The sequence below is a fragment of the Neolamprologus multifasciatus genome, chromosome 4, assembly GCF_963576455.1.
Source record: "Neolamprologus multifasciatus chromosome 4, fNeoMul1.2, whole genome shotgun sequence".
Classification (NCBI taxonomy): Eukaryota; Metazoa; Chordata; class Actinopteri; order Cichliformes; family Cichlidae; genus Neolamprologus; species Neolamprologus multifasciatus.
In genome coordinates, this window is record NC_140442.1 from 29461869 (window position 1) to 29485125 (window position 23257).

At 41.7% G+C, this 23257-nt stretch overlaps 1 protein-coding gene across 2 annotated transcripts in view; it reads left to right on the forward strand.

Annotated features, from left to right (window-relative positions):
* The first annotated feature begins 3233 nt into the window (after window positions 1-3233).
* LOC146520778 (thyroid hormone receptor alpha) overlaps window positions 3234-23257 on the forward strand; it is a 127756-nt gene continuing 107732 nt past the window's right edge. Inside the window, exons 1-2 of one of the 2 annotated variants that reach the window (XM_085157393.1) lie at window positions 3234-3925; window positions 17324-17412. The gene's annotated coding sequence lies outside the window, so the exon portion shown is untranslated. The remainder of the gene's footprint in view (window positions 3926-17323; window positions 17413-23257) is intronic. The other variant, XM_085157392.1, reaches the window with a different exon arrangement.

Here is a 23257-nt window from a genome sequence, read left to right on the forward strand (position 1 = left end):
GAACGATCCAAATATCAATACTTAGGCTACCAGACGAAAGCGCATCAAATCTGACTTTTTTGACCCTCTGCGACCATCTATCCGATCATGGTGTGACAGTGTGAACGGCACAAATCCGATATTTTCAAATCCGATCTGGGTCACTTTCGTATGTGGTGCTAAATCTGATACATATCTGATGTTTTAGAAAGCGACTGCTGTTTGAATGTTCATGTCGCATTAAATCCGTCTTTACGTCACTGACACAAGACAGACGCCAATTATCAGCGCGGGAGAAGACATCGTGAACGCTTCCTGGCCATCCCGTGTAGATGTTGGGAAGACAACGTTGGAGAAAACGTGAACATTTCCTTTGAAGCACCGCTCCTCTCTAAAACAGCAATAAGGATCATTATTAGGCCAAATGTAAATAACAAAATAACTTTATAACTTAAAGTAAAATTGGGAAACGTAAAGTCCGAAACAAGTCTTTATATTAAGGGCCATCAGTCAAACTATACTGTTTGCTCTGGGTCTAAACAGAGCGCGTTGTGCGTGACGTCTTCTTTTGCGCATGCGGCCGCTTTGAGCGTTCACATTAGAGCGCGTTTGCTGTCGCATTTTATTTGTAGTGTGAACGAGCAGACAAGAAAATCGGAACTGAGCATTAAGACCTGCAGTGTGAACGTAGCCTTAGTTTCTATCCTCTCAGCTCAGTATGTAGCTCACTGGTGCAACACTAGCAGCTGGTCTGTTTGCACTGGAGTGGATCAACTTGATGGCAAACAGGTGCTACGACTGAGGAGCGGGAAAGTACACAGCTCCACCCTAAAGGGGAGGAGAAAGGCAGCATGCGCTGTCAGGTTGGAGGAGAAAGAAACAGAAACTGTGACAGCGATGAAAACTTTTTTTGTCTTTCCGTTTGCAGTGCAGACGATCTTTTTGATTTTTGCTTTTTTAAAAAAAAACATTTTTTTTAAACTTTTTATTTTGTACTTTTTCCAATTTTATAGTACACGCAAACAAAAATATGAAAAAGGAACACAAAAGAAACAAACGAAAAGGAATAAAGGACACCTAATCTGTGGAAGAGGAAAGAAAACCCAACGAGGAGCGGTCCCTGCCTTATGGGGCTGAGTGAGTCTTATAGGCTATCCATTTTGTCCACTGTTTTCGGTGTTTATCAGATTTCAGTCTCAAAGTCATTTTCTCCATTATATGCATGTCCTCGATTACATCAGTCCATTCTTCCAATTTTAAAGGGTCACTTTTCAGCCAGTTTTTTGTTATTACCTTTTTGCTCGACAACAACATAATTTTAAAGTAATGGTCCTCCTTTGTTACATTTTCCCATATTCCAAAATACATTACTCGTGCCTCACACGGCACGTCATACCCCAGCGCTTTCTTCATTGTTACCAATGCTTTCCCAGTAAGACCAGTAAGGTTTGATGTTTTTACACTTCCAAAACACATGAGAATGATTGGCGTCCCAGTCTCCACATAATCTCCAGCATCGTTGGGGTGTTTTCAGCTGCTTGCTTTTGATATAAGGAGTAATAAAGAATAATCACATTTTTCCAGCCATATTCTCTCCATCGTCTAGAGCTGGTGGAATTATGCTGCGTGAGCCAGTCATCCTCTGACAACTCAAGATGTAATTCAGATTCCCACTTTTGTTTGATATATAATGTTTCATTCCTATTCAAATTTTGCAGACCATTATATAATTTCGATAAAATTCTTGATGGAGGAATTTTATATGCACCTGTTATTATTCCTATTATATGGCTTCCTTCTCTCAAGAACTTCTTCCTAATGTCTGTATTGTAAAAGTGTCTTAATTGAAAATACCTAAATAAATCTGATGTATCCAGTCCAAATTGTCTCTGTAGATTCTCGAAGGATTTGAATGTTTTCCCGTCTATTAATGTGCACATTGCTGTAATTCCTTTATTGACTCATCTTAAAAATGTACTATCTCATTGTCCACTTTGGAATTTTTGAGAATATGCAGGCCGAATCAGCAATTTACAGTCTTCTATAATTCTATATTTCTTCACTATAATCCACCAGAGTTTATTTGTCAAATAAAAGTGTCAAATTAAAAGAAATATCTTCATCATTCAGCTTTACAGGGAGTGGATCTGGTGAGTTGGTGTTGTTCTTCCTCTCAGTATGACTGTGCCTCCATTGAGCACAAGGGCTGATTTAAACAAAACAGAAATATTGATATTATCGGACGTTTATGCTTTATTTAGTGTTAATGAAGTAAAAAACAAATCAGTATTATTGTAAAGAAAACTGGTTAAACTGAGAAAAAAATGTTTAATTGTATTTTTACTCCACGTTATAGGTACATATAAATAGTTTCTAAAGTCAAACACTTTTGTGCTGCTTCACTTTTCCCGTTAATTGTTTGAGGCAAACTTGACTCAGAAGTTCACAAGCAGTCGAGAAGACGGCCTGGTCCGTTTTAGCTTCCTGAGGAAGTGCAGCCTTTGTTGGGCTTTCTTCACAAGGTGCGATGTGTTCAGCCACCAGCTCAGGTCAGATGCTATGTGGACACGCTCTGCTCCTGCAATCCACAATTTCCCCCTTGTTCTCGCTGGTGCTCAGGACGAGGATGTTGTCTAAGCAGCGTGTCAGGTGTTGGGTCTCCTCTCTATAGTGAGTCTCATCATTGTCTCCAAAATTCACAACTGTGTTAGTGAAATGAATGGCAGAACAAACGCGAGTGAAGACAGTGAATAGGACCAGGCTGAGCGCACAGCCCTGTGGCGTGCTCGTGTTCAGGACCAGTGTGGAAGATGTCCAGCTCCTCAGTCGCACCACCCGAGGCCTGATGGAGAGGAAGTCTCTGATCCAGTGTCGCGGCGATGTCGACAGACCCGGGTTATGAAGCTTCAGAGCCGGTTTATCACCGTCAGCACCCTGACATAAGAGTTGTGATGTTCCAGGTGGGTCAGGACTTACATCCTGTGAACTTTCCATCTGATGGCTGTCCAGACCAACATAGATGACGTCCTTGATGTGTTGTGAACATCCTCTCAAAGCACTTCATGGAGTCAGGGCCACAGGACTATAATCACTAAGGCAACAGACAGCTGATCTTTTGGGTACAGAAGATTTAAGGCAGACAGGTTGAAGATGTCCAGAAAAACCCAGTTAGTCAGGGCGCGCCTTCAGAGTCCTGCCTGACAGCTAACATGAGAGTAAGTTTAAATGTTGTATTATTAAAATCATCCAGGTTCTGTGCATTATATAACCCTCCGCGCTGGATGTTCACATCCGTCCGCTAGAGGGTGCTGCAGACCCTCGGTGTAGAGCCTCCCTCGCAGGCTCCTGACCCGCGTTCACCCGTACTGTACAGGCATGGGGGAGGACCGAGCATAGAGAACTCGTAAACGCTGTGGAGTTCCCTGTGCACACCGTGGCCATGACTTTGACAGTACCGGCTAGCGGACGTTGCTCTCCAGTCTCCAGGCACCTGAAAGCGGACCGGTAGAGGAGGCTAACACCGGAAGGAGAGGCATTAGCGGACGCCGGCTCGAGTCGGTAAAGCAGCTTTTATTTGATTTTTTAACGTGTTTGTTGAGCTTGTTTCTTCACGAGACAACTGCAGCTCCTCGTTCAGCGGGTTTACGTGGACGCTACCGGGAGGCGCTTTTATTTGAGCGGTGGAGTGCTGCTGAGTGAGACAGTTTGACACTTCAGCGAAAACAGGCTGAAAGCTTCTCCTCGGGGACGCCGGTGCAAGGTGAGCGCTGTCCTCCCGTCAACCCCGGCGCTGCGCCGGCCTGCTGTACTCCAGCTCCAGGGCAACGCCGTCGTCGTCTGGCCGGTGCACTGCAGCTCTGTGACGTCCCCAGGTTCACCTACACCGGCTTCCTCTTACCGCCACCGCACTGTGTGACACGGGTTACTCTACATTCTGCAGTCAGAGGTGAACGAGGAAAGACGTGACAACTATGTAGTGTCTGTGTGTCTGTAGTGTAATCTCCACCGTCACTGCTCGCTCCTTTGCTGTGACATGAGCCCATAGGTCGGTCTGTCCGTGGGCGCTCGCGTGCCAAAGTTTGCCTGAAAAGCTGCTGGAGGATTCAGAGTCATACATGTGTCATGTATGAATATAGCTGCTTCTATAGGGAGAGGCCTGGTATATGAGTTTATGCTATTATGCACTGGGTTGCACATATAGGTGTTAGCACCAGTCTGTTGTACTTCTCTGCAGTAAGGGTGTGGGTGGGTGTGTCGTTAATGTACGGCCTCACAATTCTTATTGCCATTCCTATTCAAATGACCGAGTGTTTGCTAAGCATGTGGACCAGTCAAGGTGGGCTCAGTCATTTATTTTCTGTCCAGAGTTGTAGTTCAGGGATGTCAAACTCCTTTTCTATCGTTTGCCACTTACAGCCTGCATGATAAAGCTGGAGTACTCACAGCTGAAAATATGAAGTTTTAATAAAATTAAAGAAAATGCCCTTACCTTTCAAACAAACTGTGGACTCACTATTAAAAGAAAACAGTCAATTCTATAGCAGATGATGGAAAACAGGAACTTATTTGTTATTTTGTTGTTTATCCATTACTTAATTACTTTTTTTTTTTGGGGGGGGGGGGCTGTCATACTTATGTAAATGCTGTTAAAAGTGTAAAATCTATGCACTCCTTTACATTTTCCAAAGCTTTTATGGTGGTATACCCCTGGTTTGAGTGCTACAACTAACTAGTGCATATACAGATACATGGCTCTAGTTTTTTACTGATATCAAGTAATGTTATTAGTGTTACATTAATAAATTGTGATCCTAATCTTTGAAAAAAGACAGTAAAAGCTGATTTTTGGCTGCTTGCTGATTCATAAGGGGCTTCCACAGCAGGTCTGAGGTCTTTTTTAGCCTGATGCCGTTCTGGGGATTTGTCTCCTCGTGGATCTTTTACTTGTTTCGCAAATGTGTAAACTACTTCACTGTAGTTTACACATTTTCACAGTATTATTCTTCTATCTGTAATTTAACATCCACCTTGAGCTACTCAGTGATTCACTGACTCTTCAGTGCCTAGCTGAAGCTCCTGGCTACAGCTGCCTGTTTTGGCACAACTGCCAATCACAGCAGCCACCTCTGACTTAAAGCTTTAACATAATCCAAATGTGTATGTCATAGAAGCATCTGAGGTTGTTACAGTGGAAGAATTAAGATGATATTCCTCCACCATAATATCATCATTAAAGTCATATTACAGTATATTTAATCAACTCACCCATCCAAATCATTGAATTCATGTGTTCCAGTTCCTCGACCACAGGTGTATAAAATCAAGCACCTAGGCATTTATGAAGGAACGTGCTGCTCTAAGGAGCTCAGTGAAATCCAGTGTGGTACTATGACAGGATGCTAACTGTGCAACATGTCCGGTCGGTGCTCTCAGTGACAGTCAGTCGCTGCAGACCTCCAAAGTTCATGTGGCCTTCAGATTAGGTCAAGAACAGTGTTTAGAGAGCTTCATGGAGCCTTACATCACCAAGCACAACGCAAAGCGTCAGCTGCAGTGGTGTAAAGCAGCGGTCCCCAACCCCCGGGCCTCGGACCGGTACCGGTCCGTGAGTCGTTTGGTACCAGGCCGCGAGAGTTGAGGCTCAGGTGTGAAATGTATAGTTTTCAGGGTTTTTATCGGTTTTCAGCGTTATTTTGTTATCGTTTTATCGTTTACTCGGTTTTCCTGGGTCTTTTCACGTGTGTTAGGAATAAATCTTCTTTTTTTCGGTACCGGTACTAGTTTTATTTTGTTGCATTTATCCGCGACACCTTAAAGGCCGGTCCGTGAAAATATTGTCGGGCATAAACCGGTCCGTGGCGCAAAAAAGGTTGGAGACCGCTGATGTAAAGCACAGCACCACTGGACTCTAGAGCAGTGGAGACTTGTTCTCTGGCACGTCTCCGTCTGGCAGTCTGGGTTTGGCGGTTGCCATGAGAACAATACTTGTGTGACTGCACCAGGCCAAGTGTAAAGTTTGGTAGAGGGGGAATTATGGTGTGGGGTTGTTTTCTGGTCCCTTTGTTCCAGTGAAAGTAACTGTTAATGCTTCATTTCTTCCCCCCAACTTAGTGGGAACAGTTTGGGGATGGCCCATAAAGATGGATGAGTAGTTTGGTGTAGGAGAACTTGACTGGCCTGCACAGACTCCTGACCTCAACCTGAATGAACAGTGGAGACTGTGAGCCAGGCCTTCTCGTCATCCCCTCACAAATGCACCTCTGGAACAATCGTTATGAATTCCACAAAACACTCCGAACCTTGTGGAAAGTCAAAGCTGTTATAGGTGCAAAGGGTGGGCTGACAGCATATTAGACCCTGTGGATTAAGAATAGGATGTCTCTCAACTTCATGTGTGACAGCAGATACTTCTGTGTCTGCGTCCATTTTCATACATTTGTAGGGCTGAATGTGAGCTTGTACAAAGACAGTGATGAAGGACTGAAGGACTATAGGAACAAACAAAAAACTCTGAGCAACAGCAGCCAATAAACTGGCTTCAGGGTTAATAATGTTTCCTTACTTGTAAGCTTTCGTCCAGCACCGAGAGTCTGCACAGAACACTCCTTCAGTGTGTAGTGATGAATACATGGAAGTAAAGAGACATTTTCCCCACATCTTTATTCATTCATCATTTTAAATAAAACACTGTCAGAGCCACAGCTGCGTATGAAACAAATTAATGTGGACCCCCCCCCTTTAGTATTTCCCCAGAGTGTAAAATCCAGACCTACATACAATTACATAGGAAGCAATCTGGAGTTCCTTAAGTTATGAATTTGGTAGCTGGTGTTTTTTATTAGTTTTCAGCAGCCGTTTGAAAATGTATTCAGCTTTACGAGTTCCCCCTCAGCTGTAGCTGAACCTCAGTGCCACAGCTTAATAAATCCTTTCAAAGGTGCCTTTCATATATATTTTCTGTGTACAAGGCGACTCGGAGGATTTCTTTTTATAAAGAGTTGTTTTTTTTTTCTTTAAGGAATATTGCTGTTCCTAGTCCTTGTAAGGGAATTACGATGAACGAGTGGATGGAATTACAAAGCAAAGAAAGGCCATGTAAGTTTAAGCCTGCGTACACATACAAAGCTTTAATCCCTGCCAGCAGCTGCAGGTGACCTCTTTTTGACATCCTCATTCTCCCTCTAATGCAAGGCCTGCGTCCTTTTCTGAGGTTCGGGGTTAATGTGTAGCTAGAATGGGGTGCAGGCAGGGTGAGGAGAAAGTGGCATCCCCTCCACTGCCCGTCAACCCTTCACCCACTGATCCAGGCTCAGCGTGAGGGTTGCTGAGTGTGTTTGTCTGAGCTTGGTTACATAATGTGTGGAGGCAGCCGTTGCCCCTCGGCACGCTCGCATCACACAGATGTAGACAAGCGTGTGCGTTGGAGGGGTGGGGTTAAGTGTCAACATGGACCACAGAACTGTTGTTTAAGTGCTTTTAGAATCAGATGGACATTTAGAATTTCACTGCAAGTAGTATTTGGGTGGCTCATGTGTTTCAGGCAAGAAAATGTCAAGAAAAAGCGACAACTTGAGCCAGTTTTGCCCTCTGCAATTGTAATTCAACCTGGGTAAACTAGCCTGTCTTCTCTGGGAACTCTCTGTCGACATTGTAGTGCAAGCAGCAACACAAAGAAGCTGTTTTAAATAGCTCCATATAGCATTATCGTCACTTTAACCTTCACGTCAGTGTATTCACCTGGAAGGAGAGGTGAGAAGTCTAAGGCGACATATTTTAGATCTTTGTACAGTGCGTTCTGTATGTTTACGATACACACCACTCTTGTAAGAATCACAGTTTCCAAGTTCTAAGACTTTTTGTCGATATTTGATCAATAAAGAAGTCGATCATGAAGAGCTTGGTGGGTGTGGCAAATTGTTACCGTGACCCACTCCACACTAGGGCTGCCACAAATGATTATTTTGATAGTCGACTAATCACATCATGCATCCATTGGACGTACAGCTTATTGCACCAGCAGCATCTGCTCTTATATAACTATCATTAGCTTACAACTTTAAGTGTTTAAGGTCTGTGCTAACTAAAAATAAAGACAAGATGATAGTTTATTAAATTTTAATGAAGTTTGCAGATTGTTTCGGTGAAGTTTAATAAACTCCTTGCTATCTAAAATATAACAGGATACCGGAGTAAATTCTCGAGCATCTCACACTTCTGATAATCAGCTGTCTGCTTGACGTTTATTCAGCTGTGTAAAAACTATAACTTTAATCTCAGCCAAACCGATTTACTCAGGAACAAATAAAATACTAAAAAAAGCCAAACAATAACATTTTTAAGTTATCTAAGTGACTTATATATCATGTTTAACCTGAGTAGTGAAAGACGGCGGTGGGTTTGAAAGCGATTTGCCGGGAGTCCGGTGTTCTCACGGCTCTAGTTAGCCTAGCCCCCGGCTAGCTATCGAGCTAGTGGCTAACAGACGTCTCCGAAAACGTCGGAGCGCTTTTGAAAATATGTGGTGTCTTGATAAACTGAGCAGATATTTGAGGTTTACACAGCTACATTCTCGCCTGAAAATATGTTAAACGTTTATTTTGTGACCCAGAAAGAATAATAAGAGTAATATTAAAACTAACTAGCTGCCGCCATTGTTGGAAACTGCGCAGGGCTGCGCTATGAATTCTGGGACACAGCTTCTTCTTCTTCGGGGTTTAACGGCAGCTGGCATCCTTGTACATGCAGTGCTGCCATCTTCTGTTTCAGTCCGTTATTACACTCTTAAATCCTACTACTTATTCCTGCGTCTTTTGTGATCTTACAAAGCTTCAAACGACGCGTCGACGATTTTAATAGTCGACGAAATCGTGAGTAGTCGACTAATCGTGGCAGCCCTACCACACACCCGTACAACGTTGATCAGAATGACTTACACGTACCAAAAACACAACCTCCTTGGCAGCCGTAATTAGTTATTAGCAGCTCTTGTTCTTAGTGTACTCTTTCTGGGACCTCTAGAAGCATTTGTGGGCTTTTATTCAGAGACCGTGAATGTTTCAGTTGTCCTCAGTCTAAACGTACGTGCAGATACAGCTGGCTGATAAAGTCCAATTTTACCTATGCAATCATTCTTTGGAGTTCGTTTTAACTGCAAAGCTCTTTGTATATTTTATTGTCAATAAATGAAATGCTTCCATTTCTTTACAGCAGCGTTCTTTTTCTCAACCCCAGAAGTTGTCAGTGGTTTACTTCAGCTGGAGTAACTAAAAAAACAAGAACTTTGATCAACAAGAACCACCAAGATCTTTCCAAATCACCTCCTAAAGCTGGCATACACTCTGCGATCTTTTGTTTTGTTTTGTTTTTTTTCAGTGGCGTTATTAAGCTCCTGCTCAAACTGTACAATTGAATCGCAGGGGTTAGAAGTTCGTAGGTCACGATGCAGGGTCTCGCACTATACGACCCGATGCTCTGATGTGACCTCAGTGCTCACACTGTGCGTCCATAACATGAAGCTTATAGCTTATACAAGTTGTGCCTCCATCACTTGTGTCCAGATCACACGCTGCCGTGCTGCTCCGTCTTTTTCACTTTCATTCTTGTGTTTGCGCGTGCGCAGTGTGAGAGGTTGCGTTGACACCCTCACGACAGGCGACAGGATTTCAAACAGGTTTGACTTTCTTGCGACCATACGATTGCTGGTCGTGAGGCGTTAATCGCGTCTCGTTATCCCACATATACTGTGATGTTTATAAAAATAATAATGTTAATAGGGCTGCACGATTAATCGTTAGAAAATCACGATCTCGATTCATACTTATGTGTGATCTCATTTCCAAATGACAACGATTTAAAAAAAAAAAAAAAAAAAAAAAAAAAAAGACGACGACGACGATTGTACCGCATTTTGATCCGGGACGTAATCTGCATGAAAACAAGCGCTCACTCTTCCTGCTCAACAAATGACGAGGGCGGAGCCTTATACCACGTGATACAGAAGCTGGCTGCTAAAATTGGCAGGAAAAAACAACGGCGAGCACGTCAGGGATGACGAGAAAGTGACAGGAGAACATCCGTCCCGGTCAACCACCCAAACATCAATAACGGGAACCTTATACAGCGCTTCCCTACACCCGTCGAACTCCCGTAGGCACAAAGAAATTACGGAGGCTGTTACTTATCACCTGACCAAAGATATGGCTCCATCAACACTGCAACACTGATCAACACCCTAGACAAACGCTACACAGTGCCGTCCCACAACTATTTTAAAAATGTTGCACTACCTGCTCTGTACACGCAGTGTCGAGCAACGGTGGAGATGGAAGTTCAAGCAGTACAACATTTTGCGGCAACGACAAAATGTGAGACATTTGTTGTTTTTATGTTTATTTATTGTTTTTATGTTCAGTCTCAACTGTTATGAAGTTGATGTGCAGTTAATAAGTGCAATAAATATTTATACTGGAAAAGAAAATCGTGAGAGAATCGTGATCTCAATTCTAAGCAGAAAAATCGTGATTCTCATTTTATGCAAAATCGTGCAGCCCTAGTTAATAAGTAATTATTTAAAACAACTGAATTATGTTGCTGTAATGGAGCAGCAGTCACATGTAAGCTCACATTTGTGTTTCTGTCACTCAGAGAAAGTAACATGACACGGTCAGACGACTAATATGCAGAATGTTAATCCCTCATATAAGAAACCATATAAACCTCCAGCTTAACTTTCTCATACAAACCTGTTGAAGGGAAACATACTGCAGATGGCTTCGTTCTCTTGGAAGGATAAAGGACAAAAAGGCGCTGCCAAATAAACGTTGGCAGCCATTATCATACCTCGGCAGCAGCGCAAGTAAAAATCTGTGTGGAAACATTTTTGTAAACTTCATCAATCCTAGTTTGGCATTTCGTACTGCAGCTGTTGTTGTGTATTTACCAGCTTGTACAGTAACACTGATAAATCTGCTAATCTTAAATCCTGACTGACTGACTGGTGCATCTACAGTCCAAAGTTTGTGACCCACACTGAAGACTTTACAATGATAAATATGAACTGTAGTACACAAAGTGTGTATACAAAGAAGGCATGTTTGTGTTGACTTGGAGCCTTCTAAGTAGAGCAGTTTCACCTTTGAGCCTTACCGGGTTCTCCCAGGATAATAAATTTAACATGTCATTAGCTTGGAATTCTTTCCCAACAGTTCCCATTTAGTCCGAGCTCTCGATGAGTGCTTTTCTTAAACCCTGTGGTTCAGCTCCGCCCAAGTCATCTTGGGTGAGTCGAGGTTGCTAATTGTGGACTGCAACATGGCGTTGCTCTGCGTTTTGGTCAAAGAGGCCTTACAAAGTGTGGAGATGTGTTTGGTCCAGCTCTGCTTGGAAATGCATTAAGAAGAACAGGCTCTTTCTGTGTGGAGTTTTCATGTTCTCCCCGTGTTTGGGTGGGTTCTCCCCGGGTACTGCAGCTTCCTCCCACAGTCCGAAGACGTGCAGTTAGTGGGGACAGGTTAATTGGAAACTCTAAAGCTATGTTCACACTGCAGGTCTTGATGCTCAATTCCGATTTTTCGATCAAATCCGATTTTTTTGTCTGCTCGTTCACACTACAAATAAAATGCGACAGCAAACGCGCTCTAGTGTGAACGCTCAAAGCGGCGCATGCGCAAAAGAAGACGTCACACACAACGCGCTCTGTTTAGACCCAGACCAACAGTATTGTTTGACTGATGGCCTTAATATAAAGACTTCGGACTTCACGTTTCCCAATTTTTGCTTTAAGTTATTTTATTTACATAATAATGTAAATAACCTAATAATGATCCTTATTGCTGTTTTAGAGGAGCGCTGCTTCAAAGGATAGTTGCAGATTTCTGTCAGAATCTGCAGATTATACAGTACAAATAAAATGTTCACGTTTCTCCAACGTTGTCTTCCCAACAGTTTCACTGGATGGGCAGGAAGCGTTCGCGATGTCTTATCGAGCGCTGATAATTGGCGTCTGTCTTGTGTCAGTGACATAAAAGACGGATTTAATGCGACTTGACCGTTCACACAGCAGTCGCTTTCTAAAACATCAGATATGTATCGGATTCAGGACCACATACGAAAGTGACCCAGATCGGATTTGAAAATATTGGATTTGTGCCGTTCACACTGTCACACCATGATCGGATATGGGTCGCATAGGGTCAAAAAAATGGGATTTGATGCGCTTTCGCCTGCAGTGTGAACGTAGCCTTAATTGCCCGTAGGTGTGAATGTAGGAGTGAATGTGAGCAACACTGGTTGTCTCTGTCTATGAGTTAGCCCCACCACAGATTGGCGACCAGCCCAGGGTGTACCCTACCTCTCGCCCTAATACAGCTGGGATAGGCTCCAGCGCCCCACGTGACCCTGAAAAGGAGAAGCGGAAGCGAATGGATGGATGAAGTCTTCAGTTTTGTCCTATGATATAAGAACTGTAAGCACTTGTCAGTGTGAGCGCATCTTTTACAAAAATAGCTGTAATGTTCTCGTTGTCTTCACACACAGACTCACCCACAGCTTTCTTTGGAGTCATACTTTCCTGTTAAAGCAGGAACCTGCAGCTTCTGTTTAACAGAGGCTACAAACACCCACTGTTGAACTCTGCTTTATGGTTTGTGTTTGACAACCAGTTGTTGACTCTATAAAGACTCTGATACAAAATCTACTGCACTGAAATGAAATGCACGTTGGCCTTTATGATAGTCTGGACCTTTGTTGGAGGAAACTCTCTCTAACTGGACTTTCTATACCAGTGCTATTCACCGTGAGTTGAGTACCAGTGGTGTTAGCTATGGAAAAATGTGAGCACAGCCCAGCTTTTTGTCTATTGTAATTAAACACATAAATAAATGAAACTAGGTGTTAGTAGTATGAAGCTGGGTTGTTTAACAAAAACCTTAAAAAAGGGACTTATTGTTAGTTATTGATACTCTTGCCCGATGTTGCAGTATTTGGCACCCAGGGGAATTGCTCCCAAATAAAAATAGCTGAAACTTGATTTAATCTTTATTGGTGTTTACTTGGTTTACAACCACCCAGGTGTGTAGTGGGTTATTGGATTAGCTTAGCTTGGAAATCCGAACCTGTCACATAGCAATCACACAATAGTTTGTTGAAACACAAACTGACGCCCCAGTAAGAAAACGATTCTTTCCTAAATAGTTTTCACGTGTTAATTTGGAACTACAGAAACAGTTAAAGGTTATTAAAGACTCAGAGTAGAAACCTTCATCCTTGGTTGTCCTGCACCAAAGATTTTTACGATTTTTCAAGAACAACCTTTTATATTTAAGGTTTCAGCTTTTATAAATAGTACTTTGTTCAGACTGTGTTACAATTACCTGTTTATTACTGTAGTGCTAAAGAAGATTTAACTTCCTGTACCAATATTAAACCTTCACATCAAAGAGCATTTTTATGGTTTTGTAGAAGAACAAAACCGTTCTGTCTGCTAAGTTTGATCTCTTAACCGTGTTTGCTGTGATGCTGCCTTTTGAAGCTTTTTTGGGGTTTGTTTTGTAATTTTCTGACACAAACATGGTTTGCTACGAGGTACTGAACACAATTCTATGTAGTGTGTTGCCTTGCACTGATTAGCAAACATGGATCCAGCTAATGGTTGAACGTGCTAGTTTTGGCTTTTAGCACGCCACCATCTGATCTTAATAAGGTCAATTATGATTAAATCTTTCAACACCGATGGCCACAAAGGAGCTGAACACGACAAATGTTTGTCTGGTTTTGTGCCACGCCTAATATTTTGCTCACTTTAATCACCTGAAACCTCGGGGAAATCATGATCTCGTCCGTGTGTTTCCACATTTGCTGTTACACAGTGATTGGTCAAATGGGGCATTTTTGTTAGTCGTTCATTTCATCGTCCAGTTGTCATGTGACAGCCCCGATCACCAATGCGGTTCTGTTCTCCTTTGAACTGCTCTGATTGGCCCGTTTCTGTGATCAGTCTTCTCACTCCGTCCTTGGATCTGTTGCAGCACAGTTGCAGCTCTCAAGGGCTTTGTTTTGTTTCAGGGGAGAGAAGAAAGACAAAACTTTAGTGAGATGAGAGAGATTTTATAACCGGCTTTTGTCTTTTGTGCCGCATGCACACGCCCACATTCACTCTCTGGAACAAAGAATGGTGTCAGGAGTGGCCACAACAGGAAGTAGCCCAGGGATTAGATCAACAGGACAAGACTCTCTGCTCTGAGTGAACTTCTGCAGTGAGCCCGAGGCCTTTGCTCCTCCCTCTGAGGGTTTGAGCCGTCCTATACAGTAAACTTCACACTGTGAGTCTTGAAAGAATATTTTTCAGGCAGTTTGGTGTTTTCAATATCAGAGACACAAAGACAGAGAGAGACTGACTGCACAGCTGGGAGATCAAAATGGGAGGAGATGGGAATAAGTGCTGGAAAGATCATGCTCCGCACATGGATCCACAGCGCTGGAAGGATTTGGGGTAGCTCCCCTGCTGTTTCCAGCCCCAACTCAAAGAACTGCTGGATTTAGTGAATGTTATCGGCTGCACCGTAGCAGCACTGTTGGATATTTTAGGGTCACTAATTATTTCAGCTCTATTCAAAGATCATAGAGTCATTGCTGTGCCTGGTTCCATCTGTCCACCAGTTCTTACATTGATCTAACTCAGTTATTATAAACTAAAATGAGTGTGTTGTAGTATTTTAACAGTTCGGCTGTTCAGCCTGACAGTGCTGTCTTTATAGTTCAGGATTGCCATGGGCCAGCAGCTTTGCACGTCTTCTCACCTGTGCAATATAATGAGCTGCTGCCAGTTCACCAGTTTGTAGATTAATGTGTTTTTCCGCTTTCATTAAGCACTTTGGCTCGACGCCGGCAGCAGCTATTCAAAAGGAAGACTGAGGAGAAAAGTGTTGAGGTGGCTGGAAGTGCTCCCTGATAGCAGAGCCATGTGATCTGGCTTGAGGCACAACCTGTAATAAAGAGCGTGAACATCCAGATGATCAATGGATTCTTTTCCTTTTTCTCATTTTAAACAAAAACAGCTTAGTTAATCGTGTACACACACAGTGGTGACCGATATTTTCTCCAGACTCACAGAAATTTAATGACACTTAATTAAAACTTAATTAGAGGCAGTGCTTTCTGGTAAATTCAGTGATTAAACTGCTCAGTTTCACATAAGAAAACATCAGACTGAAAGTTTTTTAAGCCTCACTGCTTTTTGTAACTTGACACTAGCTGTCTGTTACTGGTCTACATAGCATTAAACTTAATACTGTAAGCTAATAATAAGGTTTCTATATCTCTATGCATCTGTAGCACAACTTTAAACTAGTCTGTGAAAAGACTGACGGTGTATTCACAGCGTGGGTTTACGGGGTCCCAGACACCAAGTATTTTAACTCTTGAAAGATCAGGATTTCTTCACTGCAAGAAATTCAAACCATGCTGCAAAACATCATTGACTGTCCTCGTGCTGCGGACGGACTCATCTGTCTGATGTTTGGTGCATTTTGGCGTCTTCTTCCTGCCTTGTGGTTTGTCTTTGCTGATTGGGAACACTGGACAAAGTTGTTATTAAGAACAATTGAACTTGCAACATACTCACTGCTTTCGCCACTTCACCTCAAGGTAAATGTTGTTCCTTATATAGACAAGTATGCATTGGAAGGTTGGGAGTATGCAGGTTGTATTTCCTGTTTGTTTTGAATGATTCTAATTCATTAACACATGCGTGGTGGTAAAAACAAAACAGGCTGGTGCGAAGGGGGAGTGTCAGTGTGCTTCTCTTATTATTGATCATTTGTGTGCATTTTACGGTAATTTACCCGAAGATCATGCAAAGGATATTAGAACTTCACGAAGAGTTTTTCTCCTGCTAGCCTCAGAAATGACAAGCAAGCCATCTGGAAATACTGAAACAAAGAAGACTAAGCTGGTCAAACTAGTTACCTTTGCAGTTGGGATTTGCAGCAACCAATGAACGGTTGAGGAGATTAAAACCACTATTCTGGCCTCTGTGGCCTCTTAAACACTAAGAATAAACGCTTGTAAGGAGGGACTACATGATACCAGAAATTTAGTAGTCAGTGCCAGTAGCGTCATTTTAAAACAGTAACGCAGATGATAAGTTATCTAAAATGTTAACGATATATGTTTTTGACAAGCACATGAAATGGTTGCCAAGTAACCTTCTAATATTATAGTTGCATTATGTTAGCATAAAGATTTAATATTAGCTATTAAAAACTAGGGGTGGGGGGAATAATCGATACTGTGTAGCATGGTGATATTTTGTTTGCTAATAATGTATGGATACAGGGACAGCAGAAATCGATACTTTGTTACAAAAAAGGTTTTTGTGCTCTGACTTCAGAGCATGTTGATCCTTTTTCTGAGCAAGAATCCTGACATTCCTTCACTGTCCAAATGTGTTTAACTTGTTTTTGGCAGCAATAAACATGACAGTTTACTTATTTTAATTTAAGACATGTTTTATTTGAATTAAGTTTAAAACTTTTTTATTTAATGTAAAATTATATTTTGTTTTAATTTACTTTCAAATTCTTCAGTTGCTGAAGGGGCTGCATAGTTTTCATAAACTGCATAGTTCAGAATAGCTATAATTGTACCAGATGGTTGATTCAGTTAAGTTGGACTAGACTGTAATACAAACCGTTCAGTTTGTCAACAATCAAACTGAAATGAGAGAAAGACTGAGTGTGAGACTTTGATATTAGAGAAAATGAATATTGATAAAGTTTACCTTTATGGACAGAATCTGAATATCGCAAAATATTTTAAAAAATTGCAATAATATCGTATCGTGGGATGTATGGGGATTCCCACCTCTATTAAAAACAGACAAAAGTGCATTCAGACAAAGTGACAATTCACTCTGTTATTTTGAAAGGCAAAATGACATCTTCCTGTTTCTTCCAAATTATAAATATGACGAGTGGTGTTGTTCAACCTCTTTCATTTCTATTTTTTTTTTTTTTTTAAAACCATTTATCCAGATGCAAATTGAATTCCTTGGCCGCCCCGCTCTGAGCCTGGTTCTGCTCGAGGTTTCTTCCTGTTAAAGGGGAGTTTTTCCTTCCTACTGTCACCAAGTGCTTACTTGGCGACATTGGGAATTTTGGCCTCTTCTCTATATTATTTCAGCGTCTTTACCTTACAGTATAAAGCACCTTGGAGGTGACTGTTATTGTGATTCAGTCCTATATAAATGTAAGCATAAAAACTGGTGTTGTATAATATTTGTTAATAAAATAATCATCTTGAAATATTTTTGTTTAATGCATTTTGCATTTTTTTCCTTTTTTTCCAGAGTTTCTGTAAAGGAAGACGCTTTGCCACATGATGTTCTCCAGTAAATATGTTGGTGAAGAAAGCCGGCCTCCACCTCCACAGCACCAGGTGGGTTATCTGTTATTTCGTCTTCACAGCTGAACCGTTCACTCAAATTCATGCAGGTGGTTTAAATTACTCATACTTTGTGTGCCAGTAATTGCACCAACACAGTGCTGTTCTGTAATTTTATTGAAGTGTTTTCTTTATAATGTTAAAGATGTTCTCAAACCATGCACCTGGATGTTAAAGTATATGTATGCTGCAGGGCCCGGGCTCAGGAGTGAAATTGCATTACATAACACTAAGGAAAAGCAGGTTAACGAACGTTTAAATAAAACACATAATCGTCAGCAGCTCTTTTTATGTCGCCTCTGTGACACAGGCTGCTGCTATGATTGGTGATTTCCAGCAGAAACTGTAAGTGAACTCAGGGTTTTTTGGTCAGCTGCATAATTGTGTGACGCCTTCGGGGCAGAGGGCTGAGCATGTTCAGACTACAACTGAGAAACGTTTTTGCCACTGAAAGGTCTCACAGAGAACTTTTTAATTAGATTGTGAGATTCTTTGCCTTTTTAGTGTTTGGAAGATTTTTCTTTTCTGCAATAATGAGGACAGAATCTGCTGCAGCATGAAGAGCATGCTCGTGCTGCAGTGTTAACATACGAAGCAAAATCAAACTCAGCTGCTTTTCATTTGGTTCCCAAAAAAAAGAGGAATCAGAATTAAGACTTTGTTATATTTGTTACATTAGCTTGTCTGCAGACACTGTAGCTTTTTTGGCAAATAAGCGGAATAAGTTTTCTTGAATGTCTGCTAAATCTGTATATTAACTTTTTTTAAGGGTGTGATAAAAAGGAAGAGAGACTGTAATTGTGATAAGAGGAAAGGTGTTTTGCAGTGCAACACAACTCGTACAATAATATTAAGGTTGAAGGTAATCAAACTGAGTCTACACAGTATGGATTCCTTCTCTTTCTCTGTGGGCTGTAAATCTTCGCCTGCTCTTGAACCTCCTCGTTAGCTCTGCTGAGTGACTGTGGGGAAGGCAAAGCACTGAGAGCAGTGCAGCAGCAACACTCAGCCAGATGTTCTCTGATGTGATTCCCCACAACAGGACATATTGTGATCTGACACACTGTGTAATTGATGTGATTTTTAATTTTAGTTCTCACGTAGCCTCAAATCATTTTCACACCACTGAGTCCCTCGTGATGCACATTTACAACACACGTTCAGCCCTTCCTGCCTTCTCATTATCCTAATTTCCTCACGAGCAACCAAAATCTCAACCAACTGATGTGCCAGCGTTATTCAGGAGTCAAATGTAATTAGGGTTGGCCTTGAAAACGCTCACTCACCACCTTGTAACAGCAACCCAGCTGTGTGGCTCATGCTTTATGCAGAACCTGCTGCACTGTGGTCGTGCAGATGTGGTTTGGAGCTCTTCCCCTTTAAGGCACAGTTGGACTGGCTGAACAGGGAAGCACCACAGTCAAGTCTGTATTTATAAATATCAAGCAAAGCCACAGTTGACATATAAAGTGTGTGTGATGGTGTTTCTTTTTTGTTTTGTTTGCATGCATTGAAAGTAGGGCTGTCGCGATTAGTTGACTACCAAAATCGTCGACGACTGATTTAATAGTCGACGCGTCGTTTGAAGCTTTGTAAGATCACAAAAGACGCAGGAATAAGTAGTAGGATTTAAGAGTGTAATAACGGACTGAAACAGAAGATGGCAGCACTGCATGTACAAGGATGCCAGCTGCCGTTAAACCCCGAAGAAGAAGAAGAAGCTGTGTCCCAGAATTCATAGCGCAGCCCAGCTCAGTTTCCAACAATGGCGGCAGCTAGTTAGTTTTAATATTACTCTTATTATTCTTTCTGGGTCACAAAATAAACGTTTAACATATTTTCAGGCGAGAATGTAGCTGTGTAAACCTCAAATATCTGCTCAGTTTATCAAGACACCACATATTTTCAAAAGCGCGCCGACGTTTTCGGAGACGTCTGTTAGTCACTAGCTCGATAGCTAGCTGGGGGCTAGGCTAACTAGAGCCGTGAGAACACCGGACTCCCGGCAAATCGTTTTCAAACCCACCGCCGTCTTTCACTACTCAGGTTAAACATGATATATAAGTCACTTAGATAACTTAAAAATGTTATTGTTTGTTTTTTTTAGTATTTTATTTGTTCCTGAGTAAATCGGTTTGGCTGAGATTAAAGTTATAGTTTTTACACAGCTGAATAAACGTCAAGCAGACAGCTGATTATCAGAAGTGTGAGATGCTCGAGAATATACTCCGGTGTCCTGTTATATTTTAGATAGCAAGGAGTTTATTAAACTTCACCGAAACAATCTGCAAACTTCATTAAAATTTAATAAACTATCATCTTGTCTTTATTTTTAGTTAGCACATACCTTAAACACTTAAAGCTGTAAGCTAATGATAGTTATATAAGAGCAGATGCTGCTGGTGCAATAAGCTGTATGTTGTACGTCCAATGGATGATGATGTGATTAGTCGACTATCAAAATAATCGTTTGTGGCAGCCCTAATTGAAAGCAGTAGACATGGTGAGCAAGCCCCCCAGCACAGAACCGAGTAGGCCTCAATTTAAATATACACTGATAACATTATGACCACCTGCCTAATGTCGTGTCGGTCACCCTTTTGCTGCCAGACCAGCTCTGACCTCCAAGGCATGGACTCCACCAGATCTGTGGAGGTGTCCTGTGGTCTCTGGCACCAAGATGTTAGCAAGAGTGTTCGATCAGACGAGGCCATCTTCTCCCATTGCTCCGTGGTCCAGTTGTGATGCTCATGTGCCCATTTTTGGTGCTCTCAGTGGCGAGCAGTAGTCAGCATGGACACCCTGACTGGTCTACGGCTACACAACCCCATACACAACAAACTCTGATGTGCTGTGTAGTCTGAAGCCTAACTCGTCTGTTGGATTGGACCACAGAGGCCAGCCTTTGCTCCACCATGACCCTGTTGCTGGTTCACCACTGTGCCACTTTTGATAAATACTGACCAACGCAGAGTGGGAATACCACACAAGACCTGCAGATTTGGAGATGCTTTGACCCAGTTGTCTAGTCATCACAATCTGGCCCGACTCGCACAAATCTGCATACTTGGCCATTTTTTCTCCTTCTAACACGTCAAGTCTGAGGACAAAATGTTCACTTAAGAGATCCACCCACTAACAGGTGCTACAATGAAGAGATAATCACTGTTATTCCATTCACCTGATCGCCTGATCAGTGTGTAGTATAAGTTATGATAAGACTTTTCACCAAATGACTTACTGTATTTGAAAAGAATAGTTTACAATAAGAATTACTGGTGTTTGTATTCAAAGTAGGTGGGGCCCATCTGTCTGCACCTCTCACAGCAGGGAGTGAGGCACATCAGGGGGAGCAGCAAGGCTTATGTGCAGTGTTGGTCAAGTTACTTGAAAAAAGTAATCAGTAACTAATTACTGATTACTTCCCCCAAAAAAGCAATCCAGTTGCTTTACTGATTTCTTATTTTCAAAAGTAATTAATTACTTAGTTACTTTAAAAAAAAACATGATTTACAACCTGAATAGGTGATAAAGTGATAGATCTTTCAGCCCAATTCTACTTTTTCTGCATAATCATCATACAAAATGTAATCAAATGGAAAAGTCTCTTTTTAAAACTTGTTTTATTAATTTTAATCTTTTAACTTTATGCATCAAGCAAAAATTAAATTATCTGCAACATTCACTGACTGGAAGAAATTTGTTTAATATTTAAACCGATTTTCTGCACATTCCAGCACATAAAATAAAATATTTTGTGTTTACACTCAGTCTTTCAAATAGATGCAAGTAAAACACAGCAGAAAATAAATAAAGTCAAAGACTAGCGGTCCTGTTGCTCTATTTTCACCTGTAAAGCAGGAGTGGGGTAGGCGGAGGTTTACCCTGGTGCAGGTGTGCAGCGGTCAGTGGAAGAATCCGCGAGTTTCTCTGTGAGTTTCCCATTACGTCGTAGCTACTCGGAGCTTGTTTGGAAGTTTAGGGGTTTTTTCGCTGTAAAAAGAAGTTTTCTTCCCACGCACAACGGACACTAATGTTTTTGTCACTTTTTATGGAATCAAACTCAAAGTAAGGTCAGTACTTCCACGCTTTAAACGCTGCACGCTCATACTCTCTCTGCACTCGATATATGATCCATTGTTGATCTGCACACAGCTGTTGTCACGAACGTCGCACTCGCTTACGTCACTGTCATGAGACATTCTCGCAAAAAAATCACGGTTTTAGTAACGCAGTAACGCAGCGTTCCTACGGGAAAGTAACAGTAATCTAATTACATTTTTGCAATAGTAATCCCTTACTTTACTCATTACTTGAAAAAAGTAATCGGATTACAGTAACGCGTTACAAGTAACTTGTTACTGCCCATCTCTGCTTATGTGAATGCTTTTAAAGCTGTGACAGTCTTTTGCATCCTGAGCTCAAACAAAGCAAAGGTACAGGATAGACGGACCTTTCTTGCTGATTAGTTAAGGAAACTGTTTTTCTTTTGTAACATAACAGCAAAAATGTTATTTGTAGAGACATTTGGATCAGATATCACTCCAACCTTACTCAGAAAGCTAGATCAATAACAAGTTGGTCTATATTTAAGAAACCTATACTATTAGTTCTACACTGTTTATGATGCTGACAGATGGTAGCTTCGAATTTGTCATCTATAAACACAGACTGTAAGATTTATTCTGCTCTCAACTTCCAGTGTCCTTTATTTGGTTGTGAGGGCTACATAAATGTGAGGATTCAGACCCTGACCCAGTGACAGAAATACTTCAGCCTATATCAAAGAAGAGGTGCTGCTGCACATTTATGACCTTTTTTTGTATTTTACCAAGTGTGGAGAAATAAAAGCATGGCCTACTTTACTCTCAGGCGCATGTTTCAAAAACCTTTGAAGGTCACCACATATGCAGACGGCGGCACTCTCTAATGGTCATGGTAACTACCTTTAACTACCTGGATGTCAAAGAGTTCATTCATTTCCACACAAAGTGCTCACTGCAACAGCTTTACTCACAGAGTACGTCATGAAGCTTTTCAGGTGCTCCTTTTTACAGCTTCTTCAGATTCTTTGTCTTCACCCGTGCTGCCCAGCCTCCACCTATAATGGCCCGCTAATGGGGGCACATCCTGCATACAACTTAAACTGTCCTCTGACCGTCTCGGCTTTCTATACTTTTAGTTGATCCACAGTGAAGCAAAGACCGAATTCAGACATTGTCTGTTAAGTGCAGCTGCTGCATTATGTGGCTGGATAAGACTACACTCTCTGGAGCAGGGATCGCAAGTTCGATTCCCACCCGGTATCCAGTAAGGGTCCTGGCTATACCCCCCATGCATGTTCAGGACACAAGCATTTCACTATATGTTGTACTGTGTATGTGACATACAGTGGGGCAAAAAAGTATTTAGTCAGCCAGCGATTGTGCAAGTTCCCCCACTTAAAATGATGACAGAGGTCAGTAATTTGCACCAGAGGTACACTTCAACTGTGAGAGACAGAATGTGAAAAAAAAATCCATGAATTCACATGGTAGGATTTGTAAAGAATTTATTCGTAAATCAGGGTGGAAAATAAGTATTTGGTCAATAACAAAAATACAACTCAATACTTTGTAACATAACCTTTGTTGGCAATAACAGAGGTCAAACGTTTACTATAGGTCTTTACCAGGTTTGCACACACAGTAGCTGGTATTTTGGCCCATTCCTCCATGCAGATCTTCTCAAGAGCAGTGATGTTTTGGGGCTGTCGCCGAGCAACACGGACTTTCAACTCCCGCCACAGATTTTCTATGGGGTTGAGGTCTGGAGACTGGCTAGGCCACTCCAGGACTTT